The following is a 27,493-nucleotide window of genomic DNA, read 5'->3' as shown; positions in this document are numbered from 1 at the left end:
GATTATGATCACAACAATGCTATCTACTTGGTTACACAAAAAGGTAGTGACTGGCCAAAGGGTGCATAGCTTGCTTCACAACTGAATGGAATTAAAATCCACTTGTAAGTCCAGCATTCTCAGGGTTATAGGTGGAAAATCACCTCCAACCCCATCAGCCTAGCCAGCATGCCCAGCGGTCTGCAATTATGGAAGCTGTAGTTTTGCAACACACTGGGCTGCTTCTCACAGTAATTATCCCATCACAGTAATTATTATCCCCTTTGCTCTCTTAGTAATTTATCCCATTTCCATATGTCTTTAGAAACACGTGGAACTCTTAAAATCCCATCAGCATCTTAAAAAAGACATTTCAAAAAAAAAAAAAAAGCCTTATATTTGTGCTCAAAGTCAATCGGCATTTTGTCTGCCCAGATAGCTGAAAGACGGGGTCCCATTATATCTGGCCTTTACCTGAGGCTTCCCTCAACTCGGATGGTGCTGACGATAAGCATTACCATCCATCTCAGTAATAATCTATTTTTCTGTACGGCAGTCTTGCTACATTACTCATTGCCCTTTTCAGCACAACACATTGTCAACAGGGGGGGAAATGCACGGCAGGTTCACAATGTTAATTAGCACTCTGTTTCTCTGTACAAGAGCATGGAGGATTATTCCACAATGCAACTCAATGACTCTGAATGTCTGTCAGGGAGAGTTTGAGATCCATGTTAGCTTTTTATTAGATATATCGAGTTCATTTGTTTTCTCATCACTTATAGAAATGCTGCTTGAATTAGATGTTTATTAGTAAATCGTCTTAATTCTTTTTTTAAATAACTTTTAATTCAAAATTAAAACAAAACATATTATCCAGAAATATATCATCCTTATTCCCCCCATTTGTCCTCCCTCCCCCCATAGAACCCACCCACCCCCACCCCCCAACTTCCCTCAGTTCCAGTCTTTTATTTCTCTAAAAATGCTGTTTTCTGCATGTTTCACAGTTGTATAAATCCTCCAACTATTTAGCTGATTATTATCAATAAAAAGTTTGTGAATGTTTATTCAAAACCAGTCAAGGAGTCCAGTTTGCTTTGTTGTGTCTTCAAATACTTTGTAAAGGGTTCCCATTCATCTTTAAAGTCACAGTTATCCTTGTCCCGTAGCTTGTATGTCAGTTTTGCCAGTTCTGCATAGTCCTTCAATTTTTCTTGCCATGATTCTTTAGTTGGGGTTTCTTCAGTCTTCCATCCTTGTGCTACCAGAACTCTCGTGGCCGTTGTCACATACATGAAGATGTTTTTCAGCTTTTTGGGCAGATCTTTCCCTACAATCCCTAATAAAAATGCTTCAGGTTTTTAAACAAATGTTAAACGAAACATTTTCTTCAATTCGTAGTATATCATTTCCCAATTTTTAAAAATTACCTTAGAATCCCACCACATAGATAGAATGTGCCCTCCTTTTCCTTACACTTCCAACATATATTTGAACTAGTTTTGTACATTTTCCCTAACTTCACTGGTGTTGTGTACCATCTGTACATCATCTTCATGTAATTCTCCTTCAATAGGGACCAATATGTAAATTTTAAGTCAGTTTTCGTTTTAATTCTTAGCATCACTCACATTTTTTAAAGGTTTTCAAACTTTGCTCTGAATACTTCTGTGCAGAAAAAGGCTGATTCAATAACAGACAAAGAGGATTAGAATTTGTACTCCAAAATCGTTTGTTGTTGTTGTTGCCACAAACCTGATTACATAAGAAGGATCCTTGGTTGTGTTCTGATCTACCAATGTGCACAATTATCAAAATTCTCATATGGGTGGAAAGGGGACTTAAGGGGGAAATAGGAGACAGATATGGTTTCCTTTGGTTAAAAGCACCCATTGGTGAGCAACGATATGGGCTGGGAGAGGGAGTTTTCATGCTTTTCACCAGCAGTGCTGACTTGGGCCCCAGACTGTGGGGGCAGAGGCTGGGCAGTTGGCTGGAGTGCTTTTCATAACATAGTTTCCCTTTTTAAAATAATAATGATGATGATGATGATGTTCTTTGATTTTACAAGCATATAGTTATAACAATACCAAGCAAATATCCACATTTAGAGATTTTTCTGAATCTCTAGACTTCCCACCGTCCCCTCCATGGGTCTTATTGTCAACATTTTCAACTGCATATTATTTCATAATCCATTTTATATCTGTCCATATTATCCATAGTGATTATTACATTACAAGGGTTATTATAATCCTGCTAATGTTTTCATCTGCTTACAGTGGTCTCCTAAATGAATTATAATTTCCCCCCATTCTTTCTTAAAGTTTTTGTCCTCTTGGTTCCTGGGTTTTCTGGTCATCAGCTTGGTCTGCCATTCCTCTCTGGTAGGGACTTTATCTTCTTTCTATCTCTGAGCTAGTAGCATCCAAGCGGCTGTTGCCGCATACATAAAGAGTCTTTTCTGCTCCTTTGGAATGATGTACCAGTGGTATTTGACTCCTCGTAAGTTTGCAAAAATGTATAAGACAACTACAAATGCCTGCTGGAAATGTAAAAAAAAAGAAAGAAAGAAGGTACATTTTATCATACGTGGTGGTCGTGTGAAGTAATAAAAACATTCTGGGAAATGATATATAATGAATTTTTAAAAATGTTTAAAATAACTTTTATTAAACCCCTGCTCCAGAAGCGTTCTTATTAGGAATTGTAGGTACCAATATTTAGAAAAAATGGATGGTCAGATACAAGACTTGCAGAATCATGGCAGGTCACCTCTCTCCAGGACCTAACTTCCCCTCCCATGATCCACCCCTTTGCTGAGAATTTGAGATCATTACAGAGGTTGGAGGCAAGCACTGGTTCATATCTTCATGAACTTCCACCTTGGTGAACTCTATATACTGATGAGTGGGCACTGGGGATCAAGTCTGGTGTTGTCGGGCTTAGTCCCTCAGCTGAGGGACTCTGGAAGAGCCTCTTCTATTATTCTGGCTGCAATTCTTGAATTCCAGAGACTGGGGTTTTCTCTTTTGTAGGTAATCTATGTGTCATAGATTTGACTGGATCCTCCCCCTCTCTGTCTGAGTCATGGGTTTTGAGGCCAGGATCATGACAAGTATTTCATCAATTCATTGCAAGGTTTAGATAAGAACTATTATAGAAGCATTTCTTCAACCAGAAAGAGTATCTGTTCCTGTATCTCCATGTAATATTCATTGTCACGTTCTCTCCCATGCAGTACTTTGTTAACTGTCATTCCTTTGCAGGGTATTAACATCAAATCAAAAGAATTCGAGCTTTAAAGTAGTCCCATAGAGACTCTTGACAGCATTATATTAACTAGCATTGATAGGCAATTGGCAATATAAATATAAATTATAGATAAATTATAGATGAAGATAGATTTTTATGTTCCAGTCATTATTTGGACCAATTTAGCATCAGCATAATTTTATTACACTCTAGTCTGCCAGAAAGTAATTTTCAAGTATATAAAAAAAATCTGCAATTTGTCGATGTTCGGAATGGATTTCTTTTATGTTTTCCCTTGCCATTTTAGCTTCAACCTGAGGGTGTTTGGACATCTATGCAAGACTGCAATTTTCTACAGTTCAAACATGAGTCAACTCCATTTTTTCCTAAGTATGCCAGCTGAATGTTGCCCTCTGCACTTTGCATATTAATTTAATCACTTGCCCTTTACTTTTCTTTGTTGATTTCATAAAGGGCAACTCTAGATGACAGAGGAGAGCATTCTAAATCGATGCCAGGTTGAAATTTGGCAGTAGAATTTCTTGCAGTGCTGCCTGTACAGATTATATACATACACCCACATACGTCTGTCTTTTTCCCTATAACCTGTGTCTACACATCCATTTGCTTACCTACTTGTCCCATTTGGTCAGCATGGATAAGAAAAGCACCGACAAACTTAATTAAGCGTTTGGCAAAGAAGTCCCCTTACCTCCATCCTTTCTGATCCTACTGCAGATCAGGTCCATCAGATCAATATGAGTTCTGGGATTGTAAGAGGAGGAGGAAATGTTCTTTCCATTCCTATCCTCCATGTGACATACAGCTGGTGTGGAGAACACACACACACACACACACACACACACACACACACACATATGATTTTGACAAAGTAAGGTAAAGGTAAAGGGACCCCTGACCATTAGGTCCAGTCGTGACTGACTCTGGGTTTGCGGCGCTCATCTCACTTCATTGGCCGAGGGAGCCGGTGTACAGCTTCCGGGTCATGTGGCCAGCATGACTAAGCCGCTTCTAGCGAACCAGAGCAGTGCACAGAAATGTCGTTTACCTTCCTGCCGGAGCGGTACCTATTTATCTACTTGCACTTGGATGTGCTTTCAAACTGCTAGGTTGGCAGGAGTAGGGAGCTCACCCCGTCGCGGGGATTCGAACCACTGACCTTCTGATCGGCAAGTCCTAGGCTCTGTGGTTTAACCCGCAGCACCACCCACGTCCCGATAATCATAAGTAATTAAGAATATAAATGTGCACCCCACCACCGAGACCATTCCATTGTAACTATCCAACCTCTCAAAATTCCAACACCTCTTGCAATGGTTTGACCCCTTTCCATTTTAACAGTACAAATTCTACAAACACCCTCCATATCTCCTCAAAATCATTTCTCTTACATTTCCCCCGTCTTACCTCAATGGCACATGTTAATTTATCATTAATATCTATATCCTACACCTCTTTATACCATTCTTCCACTTTATATTATGCTTGCCCCTTCCACTTCCTAGCTATCATAATGCGTGCAGTTGTCAATAAATTTGTGAGCAACCATCATTGATCAATAGTAATGCTACCTCTGGACTTTCACTCAGCTTTAACCCAGTAATTTCTGTTATTTCCTTAAACACCCTTTCCCAGCAAAATTTTACATATTTACACCCCCACCACACATGAACATAATTCCTTGTTTCCTGGCATCCCCTCCAACATAACACCAAATATTCCTCGTTTAATTGATTTAATCTGACTGGTGTTAAATACCATCTCCAAACTAATTTAGAATAATTTTCTTTTATTCTTAAAGAGAACATTTTCAACGTGTGTTTCTCCCATATTTCCCCCCAGCTTTGAGTATCTATCTGCCCTGTTGTCTCCTTTTCCCACACCTCTTTTAACTGATCTCCTTGATCCTCCATTTCTACTAATATTTTATAAATTTCACTGGTTTCCCCTTTTATAATTGTATTTTCTTCTTTATCTAGGTGTGGAGAACATTTGGCACTCCAGATGTGGCCGAACAGCAGCTCCCATCATCCTTGGCCATTGCTTACTGGGACTGATGAGAGTTATGGTTCAGTAACATCTGGAGGTTGAAAAGTCCCCTACACTTGTGGTGGGAATGTAAAAAGGTGAAATGCTTCTGGGAGATGATATATAATGAGTTGAAAAAAATGTTGAAATATACATTTATAAAAAAACCAGAAGCATTTCTATTGGGCATTATGGGGAGTGACATAAATAGAAAGGAATGTAAGCTCTTTTTATATGCAATAGCAGCAGCAAGAATATTATTGGCCCAAAAATGGAAGCAAGAAGAGTTACCGACGATTGAAGAATGGAGGATGAAGTTAATGGACTATGCAGAATTAGATAAACTAACAGGAAGGATTCGAAACCGGCGAGACCAGAAATTCACAGAAGCCTGGAGTAAATTCACGGACTATTTGAAAAGTAATTGTGAAGAACAGATGACGTTTGTAGGGTTGCAAGAAGTTTTGTGAGGAGTATTATTAGAAGTATTGTAAAAATGGACAAGGGGAGGATGATTTGTTAAGAGATGTAAAGGCAATATAAAGTTAGGAAATGCATAAGAAGTGGTTAAAATGGCGGATCATCAGAGGTGCTGATGGAAGTCCAAAAAGATTGTATACGTGATATGTTTTTTGGTACATTTTATAATTTATATGTTAAAATTAATTTAAAAATATTATGAAAAAAGAAAAGTCCCCTACACTTGACATGTAGTAAACCAGTCAGTGGAGATAAAAGTGAGGTAGATGGACTCATGGTTTGTCTCAGTATAAGGGAGTTTCCTTTTCATAGAATCAAAGAATCATAGAGTTGGAAGAGACCACAAGGGCCATCGAGTCCAACCCCCTGCCAAGCAAGAAACACCATCAGAGCACTCCTGACATATGGTTGTCAAGCCTCTGCTTAAAGACCTCCAAAGAAGGAGACTCCACCACACTCCTTGGCAGCAAATTCCACTGACGAACAGCTCTTACTTTTGTTCCAATGTGCATCTTCCTTTCAGACTCAGCTTCTGACTTGCTTGCTACTGCACAACATGGCTACCCTTCCTGGCCCAAACTTTGACAGCCCTCATCTCTACCACATTATATATCCATTGTCGGGAAAGACAAGGCCCTTTCTCTTTGGTATCTCTTTGCCCGAGAAGATACACATATATATGGAAATTACTTTTCTTTTTGGAGAAAGCTGTAGTTCTTATCTCTAGAAAAATAACGTGCTTTGCAGCCTTAGCTTTGAAGAAGAAAACTCTGCATAAATCTATTTAATTAGTAATTATTAATTAGCAGTAAAACACAGCCATGATTTTTCTCAGCTTACTTCCAGCTTAATGTGCTGGCAGTCCCAAAGAATCTTCGTAGGAAATGATTTGCAAACACATTAAAATTTTTATTAGGGCTCACGAACGGCTGGTGTCTGTATTAATAATAATACAATTATGTCTCATTAAAGCACTAAGCAGTTGCAAACAGGGAAAGAAAACCAAAGCTGCCTATTCTAATCAACGCTTTGTATTGTCATTAACAGCTTTGGATTGGGAGACCATGTTAAGAGGCAAATTGCATACTGCTTTGATTGCATTGCTAAATAAGTAATAGGGGAAATATGAATATTTCAATGATATCTGTCGCTTTGTATGATTAACCTTAAAAGTATCATAGAATTAATATATTTAAGTATTCTAGAACTGAAATGCACTGCTGCTCTTAAAGTTACAAAAGGCAAGTGAATCAGATTTGCAGTGCTAGCCTCTGAGTTCTCTCTCTTTGTCACATGCAAACGTGACCAAGAACTGGAATCCACCAAGGTAGGGCCATGTCAGTGATGGTGGTGCGGCTCTCAGTATCGCTTGGGTGCTTACTGCGCTTTTCATCTCTTATCATAGAATTGCAGAGTTGGAAGGAATCCTGAGGGTCATGTAGTCCAACTCCTGTAATGCAGGAATATGTAGCTGTCCCATACGGGGATGAAACCTGCAACCTTGGTGTTATCAGCACCATGCTCTAACCACCTGAGCTGTTGGGATGTATCCATCAAAACATTTCTGCTAGTGTGAGCACTTTTACCTGTGCAATGGAATTCCCCTGCCCTCTCCTTCTCCTGTACTTCCCCCTTCCACACAACCTCCAAACCCTCCAGAGCAGATTTAGGGGGCACAGAGAGAGGGCCAAGAAGTTACACTCTGCATCTGAGCATCCTTGCACTAGCAGAGTGGTGGCCAAACTTGGCCCTCCACTGTTTGGGGACTACAATGCCCATCATCCCTGACCACTGGTCCTGTTAGCTAGGGACGGTGGGAGTTGTAGCCCAAAAACAGCTGGAGGGCCAAGTTTGGCCACCACTGCACCAGCAGAACTGTTTTGCTGGATACTGTATCATCATCATAATCATCATATGGGGAGACCCAACCAGATGGGCAGGGTATGAATAAATTATTATTATTATTATTATTGGACTGCAACCTGTCCCAGACAGCTGGACCAGGGGGTCAATAACAGTCTGCTTGCTTTGCTCAGCATCATTTTGGTGATCATGTGTAACCCTTTCTTTCTCCCCATGTGAATAGCAAGCATACATTTATATGGCGGTGGGAGTCAGGGTGGAGTAAACAGCTGTATTTAGAGACAGCATTGTGACTGGCCCAAACCTGCCTCCACGTTTCAGCATTAGGTGACCTGGGCTCTTCTGACAATCCATCTGGCTGTAGACATGTTGGCGGAAGTGAGAACACATCTTTCTCAGTTGTCACTCATTTTCATCTAACACCAGTTTGGGACTCTTGCTCAAGTATCGCAACCAAAGAAAATACAATATATTATGAGTTTTGAAATGCTTTTTCAGGGTGGGGAAGAAAAAATACATCTCTAGATACGTGAGATGCATCACAGATGAGAAGCCTGTGGCCCTCCAGTTGTGATTGGACTCCCAGCTCCCATCACATTTAACCATCATGACCAGTAGTTGTGGATAATGGAAGTTGTACCCTAGTAACATCTAGAGAGACACAGGTCCTCCACCCCTACTTTAGATAAATAATATCCATGATGTTTACTTGTCAACAATTTCATTCATATATATATATATATATATATATATATATATATATATATATACCCTAAAATGTGTCCTGACACCAGAAGAAATCCTTTGCTTCAACTGACATTTCACAATTTTAACTTAATTCAGCTTTACAGCTTGCCATGCATTCATCACTGACAGGGAAATATACAGCCTACCATTATAAATCCTTTATGATGACCCTGTCTCCCATAGTCTTCCCTCTAATCATAGCTATGGCACTTGTGATTCGTGTCATTTGGAGAAATATATAAGACCCATAAAAGTGAAGGCTACTCCCCCTCCCCTTTCTGACATTATTCAAGGAGCTATAAAAATAAAACCGAAAAGGAATCCATACAGAATTTCAAACTGCCGTGAATCAAATCCTGCCTACTGACTATGCTTGACTAGGCTCCTGAACCAATGACCTTCATTCTCCAATCAGCAAATAAGCCTCGGCCGTGTCCATTCTACAGGATTTATTTAACCGAGGCCTTCCTTTCTTCTGCAAGTGAAAGTGAGCATTCCTTAAGCTTTTCCTGCTATGTCCTCCCTTTTCTCTTGATGGAGTGAGCAGCTATATGCATGCCAGATCAGAAGATTTAGCATGTCACCCAATTTCACCTGCAGGGGAGCAGAGGGAACTGCGATGGAACAGAAGGTTTCAAGGGAAGACCCAAGAGTTTCAGTAAGTTTAGTAAATTTAGTTTCAGCTAAATTCCTTCATGGTGCTCTGCACATATTTTTATGTTGGGTGACGTGTGAGCACCTGCAGCCAATATTTACACATGGCACTCTTGCATAGTTGGCAGGGGTATATTGGGTCCTCCCTAAAAGAGGGCACGTGTTGCGGTGAGACCTGGAGACCAACCTTCTGGTTGTGGGTGGGTATATTGAACAGCCAGAACACCCGATTGGTAGGTCCCTTGTTGCTGGGTTTAATCTGGCCAATGGGAAGTTGTTTACACGGATTGAGGGATCTATATATACCTATGCAGGTGACCCAGAGCTTCCTCTTTCAGTTCGTGCATTGGAACACCCGCCCACCTCTCCCTACTTTTAGGGTTTTGCACTTGACCTTGCTATGCCATCGTGTGTCATCTGTTGTTGGGACAGGGGTACGGCAGGAATTTTTCCCACTTGGCTGATTGGCTGTGGCCATTTTGGTTTCGTCTGCCGCATAGCAATTCGCCACAACTTGTAAGGTTCATGTGAAGGGTATTCCGTTAAAGGAATCCAGGGACTCAACTTGGTTTGGTCAACCCCCGAGAGGGGGTTGTGCCCATGCCTGAGTCCAGGGGAGCATCTGGGGAGTGAACAGAGTCTGTTCCTGGGCTTTTCACCTGCCTAAGGTGTTCACCCTTGGCTGACCTATGATAGAGCTCTGGGTCAGCGCTACCTTCGAGGGTGTAGGGAGCTTGTCGAGCCAGAGCCCATGCAACCACTCACTTTTCAGTAATCAATAAAGCTGTGGCCTAAATTCTGCCAAAAACCAAAACTAAAATTTGAGTCAAATGTGTCTTTATTTAGGGGGGAGGTCTCTGGGTCTGAACATGCAAATGTGTGTTTTTGTGTGCACCCTGATGGCTCCTCTGACACTCTCCTTTCTCTGGCTTGGCACTCAGAGCAGCAGTGCGTGGCTGAATCTTGCCTTTCTTTTAATCCTAACACCTTTTTAAATCCAGAATTGCCCTGAGGCATTCTGGAAAACTGTGGTTAGGCCCAGCCACCTAGTGGCTCTGGGAGAGCTGCCACTGCAGCTAGGCAGGCATAGCAGAGACCATCAACAGAGGAAGAACTTCACCATTGGGGACTTTGCCCAGCACACCCTCAAAGCTGGCTTGTTGGGTTGTCAAAACACAAGCAGGACCTCTACAGATGGCAGGAGAACCTGATATACACAGGAAAAGGCTGCTTTTGTGTTATACCTCATTCCCTGCCCTCCCATATGCACAGTAAAAATCATTGCTACTTGGCTGCCCTCATTCTGACAATAACAGTTGGTAACAGAGAGCACCCTCTCTCAGAAGAGTGAGTGTTAAAGGGAAGGAAATAACTTGAGGCCTAAAATCTCTATATGTGTGAGGTTAGGGGGGTGGAATGGAAAATGCATGGCAGTTTCCACCCCCAAGTGCAAGGTGGACTGCCCATTCATGGCATAAAGAATTGTTGGGAGAGTCAAAAGTGGACCCAGAAGAGACACTCCACCCAGCATGGCTACTCTAAGCCCAGGTTGACCCTTCCAAGTGATCTTCTCCAAGTGTTTTCCCAAACTTGGGTTGCCAGCTGTTTTTTGGACTACAACTCCCATCATCCCCAGCTACCACAGCCAGTGGTCAGGGATGATGGGAATTGTAGTTCAAAAACAGCTGGAGTCTCAAGTTTGGGAAACACTGAGCTAGGCAATGTGAACTCCAAAACACTAAACTCTGCTTTTTATATAAGAAAGTTGATGGGTTGTATTCAGTGGTCTCGCGCATGATGATGGAAGGCTTCTTAATCCAGAAAATGTTTACATCAGCTGAACAGGGAGGGCAGCAATTTCCAGTGATACCCTCTCATCCCTGGAATTCTTTATGCCACCTCTCATTGTGTTTTGAAGCAATCTGAAGCCAATTTTAGGAGGGAATAAAACACTGACACCCAAGGATGTGGTCAGTTGTATCCATTTTAGCTAAGCTAAGAGCTAAGAATATTAATTCTGTGTTCTTAAATTTAAGAATGTAGTCGTCCCCCCAATATAATCCAAGGGCAAGGAATATCTAGAGTTAAGCAGAATTGAATCTTGTCATCTGCACATAATATAAATCATAATGAAACTAAGGCTAGATTTCGGAGACAGAGCTGATTATCAAGGCAGTTAATTAAGCTTTTCTCTGGCAGGTCAAGAAGTCCATGCCTAACATTTCTCTTATGCTCTCAAAACAAGCAAAGCATAAATTATTCCATCTTGAAGAGTGGATTGCTAGCTCCTCATCTACTGTGAGCAGCTGCTAAAGCTACACAAACCTTTTCACACTCCCCCAGTTTCAAATGCTCTGCTCAACCTCACCATTACTTAGATCTGCTATGCACAACTTGCAACCTATCAACCAGCTATGTATGGTGGTGATTGGCACCCATTTTTTAATCATTCATGCAGCATAAACATAATGCACATCAACCACCTGTAGAAAGTGGCAACATTTGGCTTCGTAGATTACAAGCTCAACAAGTATAGCCTACCGGTTGGAATCATGGTATCACAAACACTGAAGTTTTCTTTTATAGTTTTCCAGCCAAGCACTTTGTTTTCTTTTTAAAAATGTGGTTTTCCAAGACGTTACATAACAGGGAGGTTTTTTTTAGGAAACACGATTTTGACAAATCATTACCATTTGAAATCAACATAAACAGAGTTTCGACAATGATCATTGTTGTGTCTTTCCTGCTCATGTTGTTGTTGTTGTTTAGTCATTTAGTTGTGTCCAACTCTTCATGACCCCATGGACCAGAGCATGCCAGGCACTCCTGCTCATAGATGAACTATTCCTTCCAATGCTCATTAGTAGAGCTGTGTGCAAATGGCTTCTTGAAATTCTCCACCGTATTTGTGGGGAGAGAAATGGAGGGGGGATTTCACTTAATTTCTTCAAGGGGGAAATGATGATTCTCTCCCCCCCCCCCCACTTCCACAATAATTGGAGAACATTCTGCAAAGTGGTCTCCTTTTTCTACAGCAATTAGCTCTCCTTCCTCTACCTCGCCTCAAAAGTGAGGAAAGAAAATGTGTCCATCATGTCTCCTCAGAAATGACTGCATAGCACTTCATCCACCAAAATATTCACAAGAGCATCTGTCATAGCATGAGCTAAGTAAGATAACAATTAGAAAAGCACTCTGGTTTACAAACTCCATTATTCTCAAAACGTTTTGCCAGGCGCTTAAACGATCCTGCCGTTAAAGCTGCTGCTGTTGTTATTATTACCTAATTTCACTTCCACTCGTGGAGTGTAACATTTTATGATCGGCAAAGGCATCGGGAATGATATATGTGTCAAAAAACAAGAACGAAAAAAAAATCAAGCATTTTGCCATTATTGTTAGGAAAGCTGTACACAGGGAAAGCTATCATATTCACCTCGATAGACTGTTGTGCATTCTTTATTGTTTGTGGCATATATGATAATAAGCAGAAAATAATCAGAACCAAACTGAGTTGGAAGGGGAGGGGGGGGACATTCCTTGTAGAAAATATGTATTCAGGTGTTCCATATAATGAGGTCTTTTCACTACTAACCTCGACAGCAGGACCTCAGAGTCAAACCAACTGTGCCATTTTCCTGGACTTAATGAGCAATCCATTCTCTAACATCAACACAACCATTCTGGTTTCCCCTGCACTCCCTAGACATGTCACAGTTCAAAAAGGATTCTACACAGTTGTGCTCCCCAACCCCTTTCCCCCGCCTGACAAGCAATATATGCAGCAGATCTTCTTGTCTCTTATATGCTGCTATTCAGGCTATTACTTTTCTTTGCAAGGTTTCGCTGTGACGGCACGTAGATTTCCAGCAGAATGGGAATATGGAGGAAGAGCCCTGAAGACTAAAAGGGGCTGGGGAGGTCACGTAGTTAAATGTTTCCCTCCTGATAATATATAATGAAAAGCTCCATACAAGAACTTAAATTTAATGCTGCCGGGGATCAGGCTGCATATGATTCAACTCTCTTGTGAGGAAATGTTGTAGCATTTGGGGCGTTTTAGTTCGCGTGCCGAGGTCCCCAAGCCACCCCTAAATAATTCACAATTCACACATAATTTTTGGCATAATTTTGGCCACAACTTTATTAAAATACATAAATGTGAGTGGTTGCTTAGGCATTGGTTCTGACTATCTGCTCGGCATAGTTCATAGCTTCTCTGAGTTCTTCAAGCCCCTTCGCCACGGCAAGGCAGTGGGACAGAACTGGCTTCCTGATTCCAGCGAAAGCCAGTAAGAGAAAACAATATTGGGGAGAAAATGGAGCTGAGCCCCAGGCCCTCCCCTCTCCCCAAATGCTCCCAGGGGCTCTTGCGTGGCCCTAGCCCCTTGCCAGGGATTTGGGCAAGAGCATGACAAGCCCCTGGATTCCTTTAACGGAATTCCCTTGCAGCAGCAGCATTGGAGGGGCAGGCACTGCCAACCACATCCTTCCACCAACCAAAATTAACCAATGCCTAACCGCCAACCTTACAAGTTGTGACGATTTGCTACGCAGTAGGCAAAACTTACTGGCGGGAAGGTAAACGGCGTTTCCGTGTGCAGCTCTGGCTCGCCAGAGCAGCGATGTCACACTGGCCACGTGACCCGGAAGTGTCTTCGGACAGCGCTGGCCCCTGGCCTCTTGAGTGAGATGGGCGCACAACCCCAGAGTCTGGCAAGACTGGCCCGTACGGGCAGGGGTACCTTTACCTTTACCTTTAGGCAAAACCCAAATGGCATCAGCCAATCTGCCAAATGGACAAAATTCCTACCAGGCCCCTGCCCCAAAAGCAGACGACCCCATGACAGGCATAGCAAGGTCAAACGCAAGAGCCCTAAATTAGGGAGGGTGGGTGGGTGATCCGATGCATAGAGTGAAAGAGAACTCTCAATGCTGCGTGCCCAGTATATAAAACCTTTGTTCCATCCCACAAATTGGCAACATCAGAATTAGCCCAGTAACCCAAACAGCCCAATCACTGCCAATGGTCATCTAAACGATCCCACCCAGCAACTGAGGGGGTGGCCTGTCAGACCCCACAGCAACACGTGCTCTCTATGAAGGAGAACACGCTACCGATGGAAGCAAAGGCTCTGAAAAAGCTCAATATGGAGGCCAAATGGCCGAAATATTGGGAAATCTTGGAACAAGAGGGAGATAAACTGAAATTGCAGAGCTTTGAAAAACTAAAAGACAAAGTGTGAGATTGGCTTCACTATTATCAAATAATGGGGGCATACAAATTGGACAAGAAAATTGGCTTCCAGGTGGAAAAATCAAAATTGGAAACAGAACTGTTAGATCCCAAAACTAAGATTCTGTCAAGAATGTATAACTTGCTGTTGAAATGGAACACTCAGGATGAAATGGTGAAATCTGCTATGATAAAATGGGCACAAGATGTGGGACACAATATTATGCTGGCTGACTGGGAACAGTTATGGACCACAGGTATGAAGTTTACGGCATGTAATGCCTTAAGAAAGAATATTATGAAAATGATATACAGGTGGTACATGACACCAGTCAAGCTCGCAAAAATATATCATTTGCCCGATAATAAATGCTGGAAATGTAAAGAGACTGAAGGTACTTTTTTTCACCTTTGGTGGACGTGCCCAAGGATTAAGGCTTTCTGGGAGATGATTTATAATGAAATGAAAAAGGTATTTAGATATACCTTCCTGAAGAAACCAGAGGCCTTTCTCCTGGGCATGGTTGGCCAATTGGTGTTAAAGAAGGATAGAACTTTTTTTTATGTATGCCACAACAGCAGCAAGAATACTCATCGTGAAGTATTGGAAGACACAAGATTTACCCACCCGGGAAGAATGGCAGATGAAGGTGACGGAATACATGGAACTGGCGGAAATGACTGGCAGAATCCGAGACCTGGGAGAAGAGTTGGTAGAAGAAGATTGGAAGAAATTTAAAGACTATTTACAGAAATATTGTAGAATTAAGGAATGTTAGAAGGATGTTGGAATGAAGTTATGTGGCTTTAGCAGTAATGTTATAAAGGAGTATTTAAAGATGGATTGTTAACAGGTGAGAATGTAAAGTTATAATATATTAAGATAAACTATTAGGATAAGAGCAAAAATGGAAAGGATTTGCTGAAATAATTAATTGAACTAGAATACAAAAAAAGGAGGTGCGAGGAGGTCAGGAAAACAAGTAAATGAAAGTTAAGATATGGAAAGGTTGATTTGTTTTTAATTGTTTTTAATCTTTTTGTGTTATGTATTTTTCTCTTCTTTTTCTTTTCTTTTTTATTATTGTAACTTTTTTGAAATCTAAATAAATATTATTATTATTATTATTTTTAAAAAGGTGCCAACTCTATAGGTGTGAGGTGTGTTCCGCCTCTCCCATGTCTGTTGGGATGGGGCTGAGGGGCCTTGCAGTGGTAGTGGATCTTGGTAGGTCTCGCAGCAGCAGCCTCCTCCCGTTATCGGCCTCATTCTGATGCGTGTTGCATGATGTCACAGGTGCGTGTCATGCACATGATGGCACATATGTCCAATGCCCCACCCCAGTGTTGGGTGCAACCCAACGCCTCTGTGGCCAATGGAGAGACTGGTGGGATGAGGAACTTTTACAGTGCCTCACTTTACAGACTCAGATAAGAATGCACGTTTCCCCTGAGTTTCATTCCTTTTTCTTTCTTTTTTTAAACTTTTATTTAAGCTTCACCAGTAACAAAAAAAATCCACAGTAACTAATACATCAGTTCATTACAACTGACCTTCTTTAGCAATAGTTGATAAATTACAAAAATCACTTTGAGTTAGTCAAATTTTCATATTTAATTTTTTCTCTCTTTGTCTCTTCTTAGCAAATCAAAAAGAAAAGGACCAAAAGAAGAGGGAAAGAAGAAAGAAGGGGAGGGGAGAGAAAAGAAAGAAAAGAAAAGAAAAGAAAAGAAAAGAAAGAGAGAAAGAGAGAGAGAGAGAGAGAGAGAGAGAGAGAGAGAGAAATTCCTGATTCCCTGAGAATGAGTCCTGAGTTAATCGAAGGCATGTATTGCACTCTCGGTTCACTAGCTGGGAATTGGAAGCTTCAAGCCTGCTGAGGGCTTATTCCCAAGCACAATCCCTGTGGCAAATGTGCTGGATGAGCACACCCCTGCAGGCAGCAAGATTCAATCCTGCTCAGTTTGGCTGGACATGCTTGTTTCCCTGCTGGGAACAGGCATGCACAGCCAAAGTGCAGTGTGAGGCTGTTTGAAAGCCCTTGTGCAAAGCTGCCCAACAGCGTTATTGGTCCGTGGTTGCTTGTGTCTTCTTACTCCCACATGCTCAACTATGCTGCATTTTGACAGCCCTGGATCCCTCTAGGTGAGTCATGGGACCAGTTGTGGAAGAAGGGGCTTTGGTACCCGGGGTGGCGGGGGCGTGGCATGCCACACGTTGGGGCGTGGCACATCACATGTGCGCACAACCCAAGGGGGAGGTGCCCACCCACGGGGCACACTGTAATCTTCAGGGTTTCCAGGGCAAAAGCACAGGATTTCCTTGTTCCCTGAAGCTCCTAAATTTGAAAACTGTTGGTCCCCTCCACATGTTTAACACTTTGCTTTTTAAATATCAGGATCCCTTGCTTTTAATTTGGGTTTGCATCCCTTCCATTTTGAAGCAATAACAGGAGAAAGGTGGATTCTTGAAAGAATCAACAAATTAAATGGCTGTTGTTGTTTTCTTCTTCTTCTAGTCATTGCACCAGACTCCTTGCCCCAAATATGCACATTTAGGGTTTGGTTCCATTCCTGTCTCTTTCCTTTCTTCCCTTAACAAGATGAGTCTACAGGTACATTCACCTTGAAAGTCGACCCACTTTTCTGTCTTGCCTTGTATGCCTGAAGGAAAGTTTGTAGGTAGTTGACCTTCTGTTGCTCAGGCATCCTATTACTGCACACACTGTATATATTAACTATAGCTTCCCTTGAGATAGAGACGTTTGCATTTTGCCTTTTTTTTTTTAACGAAATATGTCTTAAGGTTAACATATTTCTCCAGAGAACTGGCAGGATACAATCTCGATGGCTCATTTATTACCAGTTTGCTTGCTTCTCTTTCGATGTGTTTATGCACATTTATTCAGAAATGATAGGGTGGGTGTGGGTTCTGCAAAAATGCTCCAGAGAATGCCAGACAGAAACTATTATGAGCAGGGTCCAGGAACAGGCTTGCTGTGTTTGCAGTCTGTACCGGGGACCAGTGGCGTAGCGTGGGGGGTGCAGGGGGGGCCGGCCGCACCGGGCACAACATCTGGGGGGTAGGGTTAGGGGGCGCAAATTACTTGCCTTGCCCCGGGTGCTGACAACCCATGCTACGCCACTGCCAGGGACAACTTCACCAATGGCCCTTGCATGCACATATTGGAAGACAGATTTCAGCACAGCACTAATATGCTCCATCACATCAGGACTGCTGGGTGACAGTATTTCATCTTAGTGCACATGTGTACAGTGGTACCTCGGATTAAGAACTTAATTCGTTCTGGAGGTCCATTCTTAACATGAAACTGTTCTTAACCTGAAGTACCACTTTAGCTATTGGGGCCTCCCGCTGCTGCCACGCGATTTCTGTTCTCATCCTGAAGCAAAGTTCTTAACCTGAGGTACTATTTCTGGGTTAGCGGAGTCTGTAACCTGAAGCATCTGTAACCTGAAGCATATGTAACCCGAGGTACCACTGTAAAGAATTTAAAGTGGATTGGTTACATTTCCCTTCAAAATTCTAGGAAGGGCTTTGTGTGCCAGCTTCACTGTTTTCTTCATTTGGTGCAGGTATTTTATTTTCAGTATAAACAGGATTCTGTTGTTTTTTTTTCCACTTAACACACACAGAGAGAGAGACTAAATGACTAAACAACAACAACTACAACAAACTGAAAACTAATTTTAAAAATTATCTTCTTTTTTTTAAAAAAAAAAAAGAATTTTGAGGGGGCGCAACCCAGGACCCCCACGACAGGCTCTTTCGCCAAGGCTGCCAGGTTGCTGCTTTCCAAGCCACACCTGGGCTGAGCCTTTGGGCCTGTGGCAACACCTTCTCCTCACAACCAAAAAAGGGATGCCCATCCCTGGGTGGAACTCCCGCCAGCTGGAGCCCAAATTTTTCCTGGCCCACACCACTCCTTCCCCAGGGCCTCGCTCCCAGCATGTGTTCTTGAGTGAGGCTTGTGCCCCATGGTAGGAGCATGGAGAAGAGAGCCACCCATTTGCCCACAGGTGTTCACATTCATGCTGTACTGCCAAGGAGAGGTAGCTAGGGAAGGGTGCCTCTTCCTGCTCTCCTCTGCCTTCCTCTTAGACCTGCTGTAGCTCTGGTGGTGCTGACACACTGCCAAGCCCACCAAGGATCACCAGCTGTGGCGTTTGTACGGAGCCCCTAGTCATCTCACGGACTATTGACCCGTACAACACTAATCCGCTGCCACCAACCAGGTCCCCCCCCCCCCCGGTAAATCACTTAGTCTCAGTCAGGTTCTTAAGTTAACAAAGAAGAGTGTACAGTGGTACCTCAGGTTACATACCCTTCAGGTTACAGATGCTGCAGGTTACAGACTCCGCTAACCCAGAAATAGTGCTTCAGGTTAAGAACTTTGCTTCAGGATGAGTACAGAAATTGTGCAGTGGTGGTGCAGTGGCAGCGGGAGGCCCCATTAGCTAAAGTGGTGCCTCAGGTTAAGAACAGTTTCAGGTAAAGAACGGACCTCCGGAACAAATTAATTTCTTAACCCGAGGTACCACTGTAGTTTATTGCAGACAGAAATAAACTTTAACTGCATTCAAAATGTTGTTACTCTTTACCTTCTTAGTCTTAGTTTTATCCTGTCTCTAACTTTTCTACCTCCCCTTGCCAAAGAACCAACTGCACTAACTGTCTCTCCAATTCCAACTGCCTGCCAACTGATTTTTCAACTGTCTTTCCCAACACACCAACCCACTAAAACCAACCAACTACCCACACCCCAAACCTTGGGCCAAGCCGTTTTATAAACAGGTGGGCTCTGCCTCCGGCTTTCCTATTGGTCTACATATTAACCCTTTCTCTACCCCTGTACAGACATTTTCAAACAAACGGGCAAATGCCACACCAGCCACTGCTCCTGCTGGTAGCTCACTGAGCTGACAGGGTGGACGCAGTGACCAGCTGGTGACCTCAATGAGGAGCGGCTGCCACAGAGACACAGCAATGTCCTCCTGGAGCCTCCTGTGTGATGCCCATAAGGTGGTTGGGGGTGCAATCTTTGCCTTGCCCTGGGCACTGCCAATGCACACTGCACCGCTGTGTACAATTACACCAAAATTGCTTTTCTGCTGAGTTTTTTGGGGGCTGGTGTCTGTATGATGATTAAATGGCACTAGCTGACTTTTCTTGTCTCTCCTGCCACTGTGTTATACCTGCTCTCTGTATTCTGGTTGCAAAGGAGGTAGCAGCATGTGGAGAAGGTGACGAAATGAAGGGAGGCTGCCCTCAGCGTTTCTGCCCTGCTTTGTGTGGTCCAGCCTTGAGCCCTGACCCTGAAAAGAGGATCCAGAGCTGAACTGTTCTAGTTAGCCGGATGCTGAACTTCGTGCCTAATAATCACTCTGAAACCATAAGGAGGGAGTTTAATGAACACATCTGTGTTGGCTACTGACCTTTGAGTTGAAAGGAAGGAAATTGGAGTCTTGACCTAAATGTCAAGGTCTATATGGTGAAGTCTACTCTCAAAATGCCATCTATATTAAGATCTCCTGCCTAGTCCTACTTGTTGGCAAATTACATGTTCCGTAATTCCCATCCCTGAAGCCCCACTCCCTTGTTCTCTCATTAAGACTCACAGAACTTCTGTGTGTGTAGTGGTTAAGAGCGGTAGTCTCGTAATCTGGTGAACCGGGTTGGCGTCTCCGCTCCTCCACATGCAGCTGCTGGGTGACCTTGGGCTAGTCACACTTCTCTGAAGCCTCTCAGCCCCACTCACTTCACAGAGTGTTTGTTGTGGGAGAGGAAGGGAAAGGAGAATGTTAGCCGCTTTGAGACTTCTTAAAGCAGGGGTGTCAAACTCAAATTCATCGGGGGCCGCATCAGCAGTTTGGTCACCCTCAAAGGGCCGGTTGTATCTGTAGGACTTACAGTACAGGAGAGAAGGGTTCAGGCAGCCGTTGGATCTGACACATCACAGGATGGCATGCGCTCAATATAAAATCAAGTGAAGGTTTCCTGAATGCATGTAAAGTGGAGGTTTCCTGTGTAGAATGGCCGGCGCCGCTAGAGGGCAGACGTTCTCTGGCTTGTAGGCTGCCACGCATGCGCTGAAGAGGCAGCTTTCTTGTGTAAAAAAAAAAACGAGAATAAAAGGTGAAGGCTGGCGGCCGGCGGCGGCTACATGGGCCACATGACGAGGTCTGGCGGGCCGGATTCGGCCCGCGGGCCTTGTGTTTGACACCCGTGCCTTAAAGGGAGTGAAAGGCGGGGTATCAAATCCAAACTATAATAATAATAATAATAATAATAATAATAATAATAATAATAATAATAATAATTTATTATTTATACCCCGCCCATCTGGCTGGGCCTCCCAGCCAGTCTCTGTTATGCCTCATTCCAAGGAAGCACAAAGCCTGGTTAAGTGCCAGGCTCCTAGAACCTCGCACCCCTCAACAGACATTGGAGTGAGCTATCACAATATTGTCCTAGGATGTTCCTATGGGTTTCCTTTAGAATGCACAAACTAGATGGAATTTCTCCCCCGCCCTCCCCAGTCTGTGTCCTGTCTTCTTCACACATGCACATCTGTTGTTGTTGTTTAGTCGTTTAGTCGTGTCCGACTCTTTGTGACCCCATGGACCAGAGCACACCAGGCACTCCTGTCTTCCACTGCCTCCTGCAGTTTGGTCAAACTCATGCTGGTAGCTTTGAGAACACTGTCCAAACATCTCGTCCTCTGTCGTCCCCTTCTCCTTGTGCCCTCCATCTTTCCCAACATCAGGGTCTTTTCCAGGGAGTCTTCTCATCTCATGAGGTGGCCAAAGTATTGGAGCCTCAGCACATCTAGGAGCAACAGCAAGGGAAAGGAGCCAAACTGTAGACTCCTGCAGTGAGACCTCAGATTCCCACCCGTGCCCATCCACAACTGTTGGGCAAAGGACCCCCAAGGGTAAAAGGATGATCAATGACTAGCATGTTTGTAATACAACCTTTATTAGAATAAAAGAAAATTTGTTTATTTTTTTGTCTGTTTGGGTTTGTTGGGAAGGGGGAACTGGGCCTTTGGGGGAGGGGAGCTATCTTGTTATCTTGATTTCTTATGTTTCCAGTAAGATTTGCCATTTCTGCATATTCCATAAGTTTTTGTATCTCTTCTTCTTTTGCTGGGACTACTTCTTCTTTTTCTTCTTTTTTCCATTTTTGGGCAAGAAACATTCTTGTGACTATAGATGCACCCATACAATTGGGGAAAATAACTGCCAGGGTTACAAAAATGACCAAAGACAAGCATATTTATAATAAAGACCTTTATTAGAATAAAACAAATATTTAATTGGGGAAGGGGGAAACTGGGCCTTGGTTGAGAGAGCTGCTGGCCTCACTGTTGCCACTGCCTAGAAGAGAAAAAAACAGAAAAGATTATTAATATTTTCATTGATTATTACTGCAAGGATCTCCAAGTGGCCCACATTATTCTCCCTTCCTCATCCAATCCCTAAACTCTTCTTAAATCAGGGAGCTGCCTCCCCCCCCCCCCCAGCCAGCCAGATTCTCTCTGGCCTCCCTGTTCTTCGTGAACAAAGATCAACACTCACCACTGGTGGAATCACTGGTGGCATCCATCCCCTGGTCCTTCGGCCTCACATAGATGGTACGTACTCTGATTTTCTTTCCGTTAATCTCCACGATGTCTTCGTCCAGGGGATGGATTTTTATGGAGCGGCAACAGGAGGCCAGCAGCTCTCTCAACCTTCGCAGACCGGAGCATCTAGGGAAGAAAAGGAAGACCTGGTAACCTATGTGTCTAAATCTTAAGGAATAGCTAAAGAAAGGGGAAAGAATTAGAGATCCTACTTACAGACGAGATGGTTTCATATTATTATTTTTTTTCAAACTGCAATTTCCTTCTCCCTCTTTCTTTCTCTCTCTCTCTCTAATAGATGTTCCACCCAAAGTTCTTGGCCAACCAATCAGCAGGGGACATGTCACAATGGAAAACATGACTCCATTACTTTAGCTACCTTGCTTAACAATGGGCATTGTTCCCCTTCATATTTATTTTTCAAATATATATTTCAGTGGTTTAAGTGGTTTTATTAAATTTATTTAGAAAAGATCTAGAGCTGGCTTCATCCAGCACGGTGCATTTCTGGACAGGACAAGAAACACCTTGCAAACACACATGCTTTTAACATAGCGGGGTCACCAAGGGAAAACACTTCTGGCCTTGACTATGGCTGCTGTTTCTCACTTAAGAGTTAAAAATAACCCTTCTCAACACCCTGTAGTAATCTGTCCAGTATTATGATGAACAGGAGCAGGACTTCACCCTTAGACCTCCTCATCCCCCTGTTTCTTTCAGCTTCTGCCCAGTGTGTTCTGCCAATAAACAGCTTTCCTTAGGCTGCAAGGAAGTGAAATGTTATGAGTTTGTGGGTGCCAGGCTCCCCTTTGCCATGAGTTTCTGAGCGCCAGGCACTGAACCCCTGGACACTGAACATCTGGGGAGTTGATCTAAGCCTGGTTTAGAAATGGATTGAAACCATTTTATTTCATTCACAACAGAAAATCTGACATGTGATTATCATAAGGGTTTATAGACAATGGGTGACATATTTATTAATCCTTTACATAGGTTATTATTTGTCTACTTTAATGTATTATTTATATATAGTAATCATTTAGAGGTTGGGGTGGGAAGCAGTTTTGAATAGGAAACTGGTGGATGGCTGTCATTAATTCAGATCCATTCCATAGAATCATAGAATCTTAAGAGTTGGAAGGGAACCAAGGGTCATCTAGTCCAACCCCCTGCGATGCAGGAATCTCAGCGAAAGCATCCATGGCAGATGGCCATCCAGTCTTTGTTTAAAAACCTCCAAGGAATCAGAGTCCACCACCTTCCAAGGGAGTCTGTTTGTTTTTATGAATGTTTAATCAGAATCTCCTTTCTTGTAACCTGAAGCCGTGGGTTCAAGTCCTACCCTCCAGAGCAGGAGAAAACAAGCATCCTCCCTCTTCCGTATGACAGCCCTTAAGATATTTGAAGGTGGCTATCAGATCTCCTCTCAGTCTCCCCTTTCCAGGCTAAACATACCCAATTCCTTCAACATCCTCCTTAAATTGTGGCTCCCAGAATTGGACACAGTATTCCAGGTGTGGTCTGACCAAGGCAGAATAGAGCGGTGCTATTACTTCCCACGATCTGGAAACTATACTTCTGTTAACACAGCCTAGAATAGCATTAGCTTTTTTGCTTCTGCATCACACTGTTGACTCATGTTAAGCCTGTGGTCCATCAAGACCCTTAGAGCTTTTCCACAGGTACTGCTAGGAAGCCAGGTGTCCCCCATCCTATATTAGTGAATCTGGTTCTTCCTGCAAATGTAAGTGCAGAACCTTACATTTGTCCCTATTGAAATTCACTTTGTTGGCTTTCACCCACTTCTCCAATCTGTTAATGTCATTTTGAATTCTGATTCTGTTTTCTGCAGCATTAGCTACCCCTCGCAGTTTGGTGTCATCAGCAAATTTGATGAGCATCCCCTCAATTCCTTCACCCAAGTCATTTATAAAGACGTTGAACAACAATGGGCCCAGAACAGAACCCTGCGGCAACCCATTTGTCCCTTTTCCCCAGGAGGACAAGAAACCATTGATGGCTGCTCATCATGTCCTGGCAGTGGGCAATGTTTGCAGCCCTGCACACTGCACCACCATCTTTTTGGAGCTGTGGTGCTCCTGTGGCCATTGTTCCCCTCCTGGGGCCACCATGGAGGCCTCTGGGTTCCCGCCAGAACCCAGCCATTTGAATCTGTGAATTTGCGGTGGGCGCAGCTAGGAGGAGTGGACCGTGCCAACGCAGGCTTCCTTCTGGTCCACTCCTCAGATTTAAAGGAGGCCAGAGGCCTCTGGGCTAATCTGTTTTGGTATCAGTATATGGGGGACTAGGCTAGATGACCCAGAGCCCCTTCTAACCCTGTTTTCAGTAACACAGGGGAAGGATGCTGTTAATTAGCTATTAATTAGGCATGAGGTCATAGGCATGCGCGGACATGTAGGGTTACAATGTATGGTTAGTTCGCACGTGATCTATGGTACTCTTTATGTGTGAGTCTGCATTTATGTATTATCTTCTTCAGTGCCTGGTCAGCTCAGCTGGTTAAAACATGATGCTGATGGGGCCACGGTTGCATGTTTGATCCTTATGGTGGGGTAGTGGAATATTTCTGCATTGCAGGGGGTTGGACTGGATGATCCTTGGGGTCCCTTCCAACTCTACAGTTCTGCCTGCACAATTTATTTCTGAATTGTTTCACAGTCATCTCGTCTGTGCTGTGCCAGCATGGAATCTTTAGGTTCTGAAAATTACTACACTTGTTGGGACTGGGTATGGTGTGCCCCTTTAAAGAATTCCCCCCAACACACACACCTAGGAGGCTTCCGTTGGCTTGGTTCTAAGAATACGCACACACTCAGATGGTCACAGTTTCTGTTTTATATTCACAGCTTTCCCTTAGCGCAGGCTTAGATTCTGCGGCTCTGAGGCTCTTTCTTCTAACTCTTTGCTGTATCACTTCCTAATTTTTTCCAGTCCTTTTCCTTATTAAGATAATAATAACATGGATCAGAGTACTAGTAACAATAATATTAGCACCATCATGCTGCCTGCTAGGACAACCGAACAACAAGGGGTCATTTCTCCACCTCGCACGCGTAAGGGCATGTCAAGTGGCGCTCCTAGCTGAGCCGTGCAGGTGGCTAAAAAGATTAAGAAGAGGGTGCTCTCTTCAGGGAGGAAGTGTGCCCCCACACCGTGTGTTTCTGCTGGAGGCAAGACGGCAACATTGTTTGGCTCTCTGACAACATCTTGGAGTCTTGCGACCACCATCAAGTATTCAGCTCTCTCCTCAGGGCATTGGGTGAGTCCTTCCTTTCCCTCCTCCCCTGATTGTTGTTGTTGTTGTTTAGTCGTGTCCGACTCTTCGTGACCCCATGGACCAGAGCACGCCAGGCACTTCTGTCTTCCACTGCCTCCTGCAGTTTGGTCAGACTCATGTTTGTAGCTTCGAAGACACTATCCAACCATCTCGTCCTCTGTCGTCCCCTTCTCCTTGTGCCCTCCATCTTTCCCAACATCAGCGTCTTTTCCAGGGAGTCTTCTTTTCTCATGAGGTGGCCAAAGTATTGGAGCCTCAGCTTCACGATCTGTCCTTCCAGTGAGCACTCAGGGCTGATTTCCTTAAGAATGGATAGGTTTGTTCTTCTTGCAGTCCATGGGACTCTCAAGAGTCTCCTCCAGCACCATATTTCAAAAGCATCAATTCTTTGGCGATCTGCCTTCTTTATGGTCCAGCTCTCACTTCCATACATCACTACTGGGAAAACCATAGCTTTTACTATGCAGACCTTTATTGGCAAGGTGATGTCTCTACTTTTTAAGATGCTGTCTAGGTTTGTCATTGCTTTCCTTCCAAGAAGCAGGCGTCTCTTAATTTCGTGGCTGCTGTCACCTCCCCTGATTATTCCGCTTCTAACGAATATTCCTCTTCTCGGTTGCTAGGGAAGGGACAAGAGGGACAGAACTATTGCCCATTTAAGGCAGCGCTTGGAGCAGGCCAAGGCACTTATGGTAAATCCTAGTTCTCCCTGTCGCTGTTCTCAGACTGTTAGACGTAGAGGTGGGTCTCCCTCCTCTAGTTTTTCTGCCAGTTCCTTGTGCCCTAAATCACATAGGACACAACGCGGGAAGAAGAGATCCCACCAAACTAGGAAACACGGACATGAGTCCAGGAGAGATTCTTTGGATTCATCGGAGTCCCCAGATATGTCTGCTTATTCTGATACCGACTTAGATCATATTAAGGGGTATTGGGTTACTACATCTATTTTTTTTTTAAATGATATTTTATTAAGTTTTAAGAATAACAACAAACGGAAAAAGGAAAAAAACACATACACAAAAATATAAAGTTATAAAATACAAAAAAGTTTAACTTAGAAAAAAAGAAAAAAGAAAAACAGAAAAAAAGAAAAAGCACATTTTAAAAAACACAAAAATCCCTCTTTTTAATTTCTCATCTTTGATTCACTTATTTTCCTGACTTCCTCACATCTCCCTTTTTTGTATCCCTTTTGAAAATTAATTCAGCAAATTCATATCCAATTAATTTATCTATTATCAATCCAATCTTATTTTTTACCTTGTTGCTAGAACCCCTTCAGTTCATTTCAATGTCATTAATATTCAAAAATTTTACAATGTTTCTGTAAATAAATTTTAAATTTCCTCCAATCTTCTTTTTAATGAAGTGGGATCCTCTAAGTCAGCAGTTCTCAACCTGTGGGCCCCCAGATGTTGTTGGACTACAACTCCCATCATCCCTGAGCTCTGGCCTTGCTAGCTAGGGGTGATGAGAGTTGTAGTTCAACAACATCTGGGGACCCACAGGTTGAGAAAGGCTGCTCTAAGTGTATTTGACCACCTCTTTCCCCCGCCTCTTGTTATATCTCTTTTTATACCCTTGGGATGACGGACTTCCCCTCTCCCCCTCTCTGTGGGGGAATCTTCCTGAGGAAACCTTTTCGGGGGCTTGATATAAGGTTTATACCTCTTTTGAGGAGGGAAGCTTAAAGTTTATATTATGTTCATGCCTTGCCCAGCTACAGACCCATGTGTGTGTGTGTGTGTGTGTGTTTATGGGGGATCGAGAGGGTGCACTCGCGTATGTGAGAGCATTTTAGTCTCCGCTTCTCAGGAGGAGGTGAGGAAGGTGAGGTGGCAGCGGATGTGCAAAGGCTCAGTGCCTGAACTTGGATGCAGCGTCTGCCTAGAGGGCGGAAACAATAACCCCACGTCCAAAAGTCTGACAAAGTTACTTAAGATAATATTCCTAACCACAAAGCGCTGGAAATCGTGTGGCAAAGCCATCTGCCATTGACGGCAGCATAGCCAAGGGCCTGATCCAAGGAGGGTGCCGCCCCATTGGGACACTTGCGCCGGTGACATGCCACGCCCCCGTCACTCACGGTACCAAAGCCCCTAGCTCTGCCATTGCTCCCCACATGGAGAAGAGTTCAGACATAGCCAAATCCTTGAAGCCACCTCAGAAGTGTGTTGGGTGTGTAAGGTGTGCTAGGAATTCAACAACAGCCCATACCACAGGGATAATTGCGTGTTGAGTTCCACAGTGCCACCCCCCAAATAATTTCACACTTCA

Source organism: Podarcis gaigeae, assembly GCF_964106915.1.
Source record: "Podarcis gaigeae genome assembly, chromosome: 6".
In the NCBI taxonomy this organism is placed as follows: domain Eukaryota; kingdom Metazoa; phylum Chordata; class Lepidosauria; order Squamata; family Lacertidae; genus Podarcis; species Podarcis gaigeae.
This window is presented reverse-complemented; position numbering follows the sequence as displayed.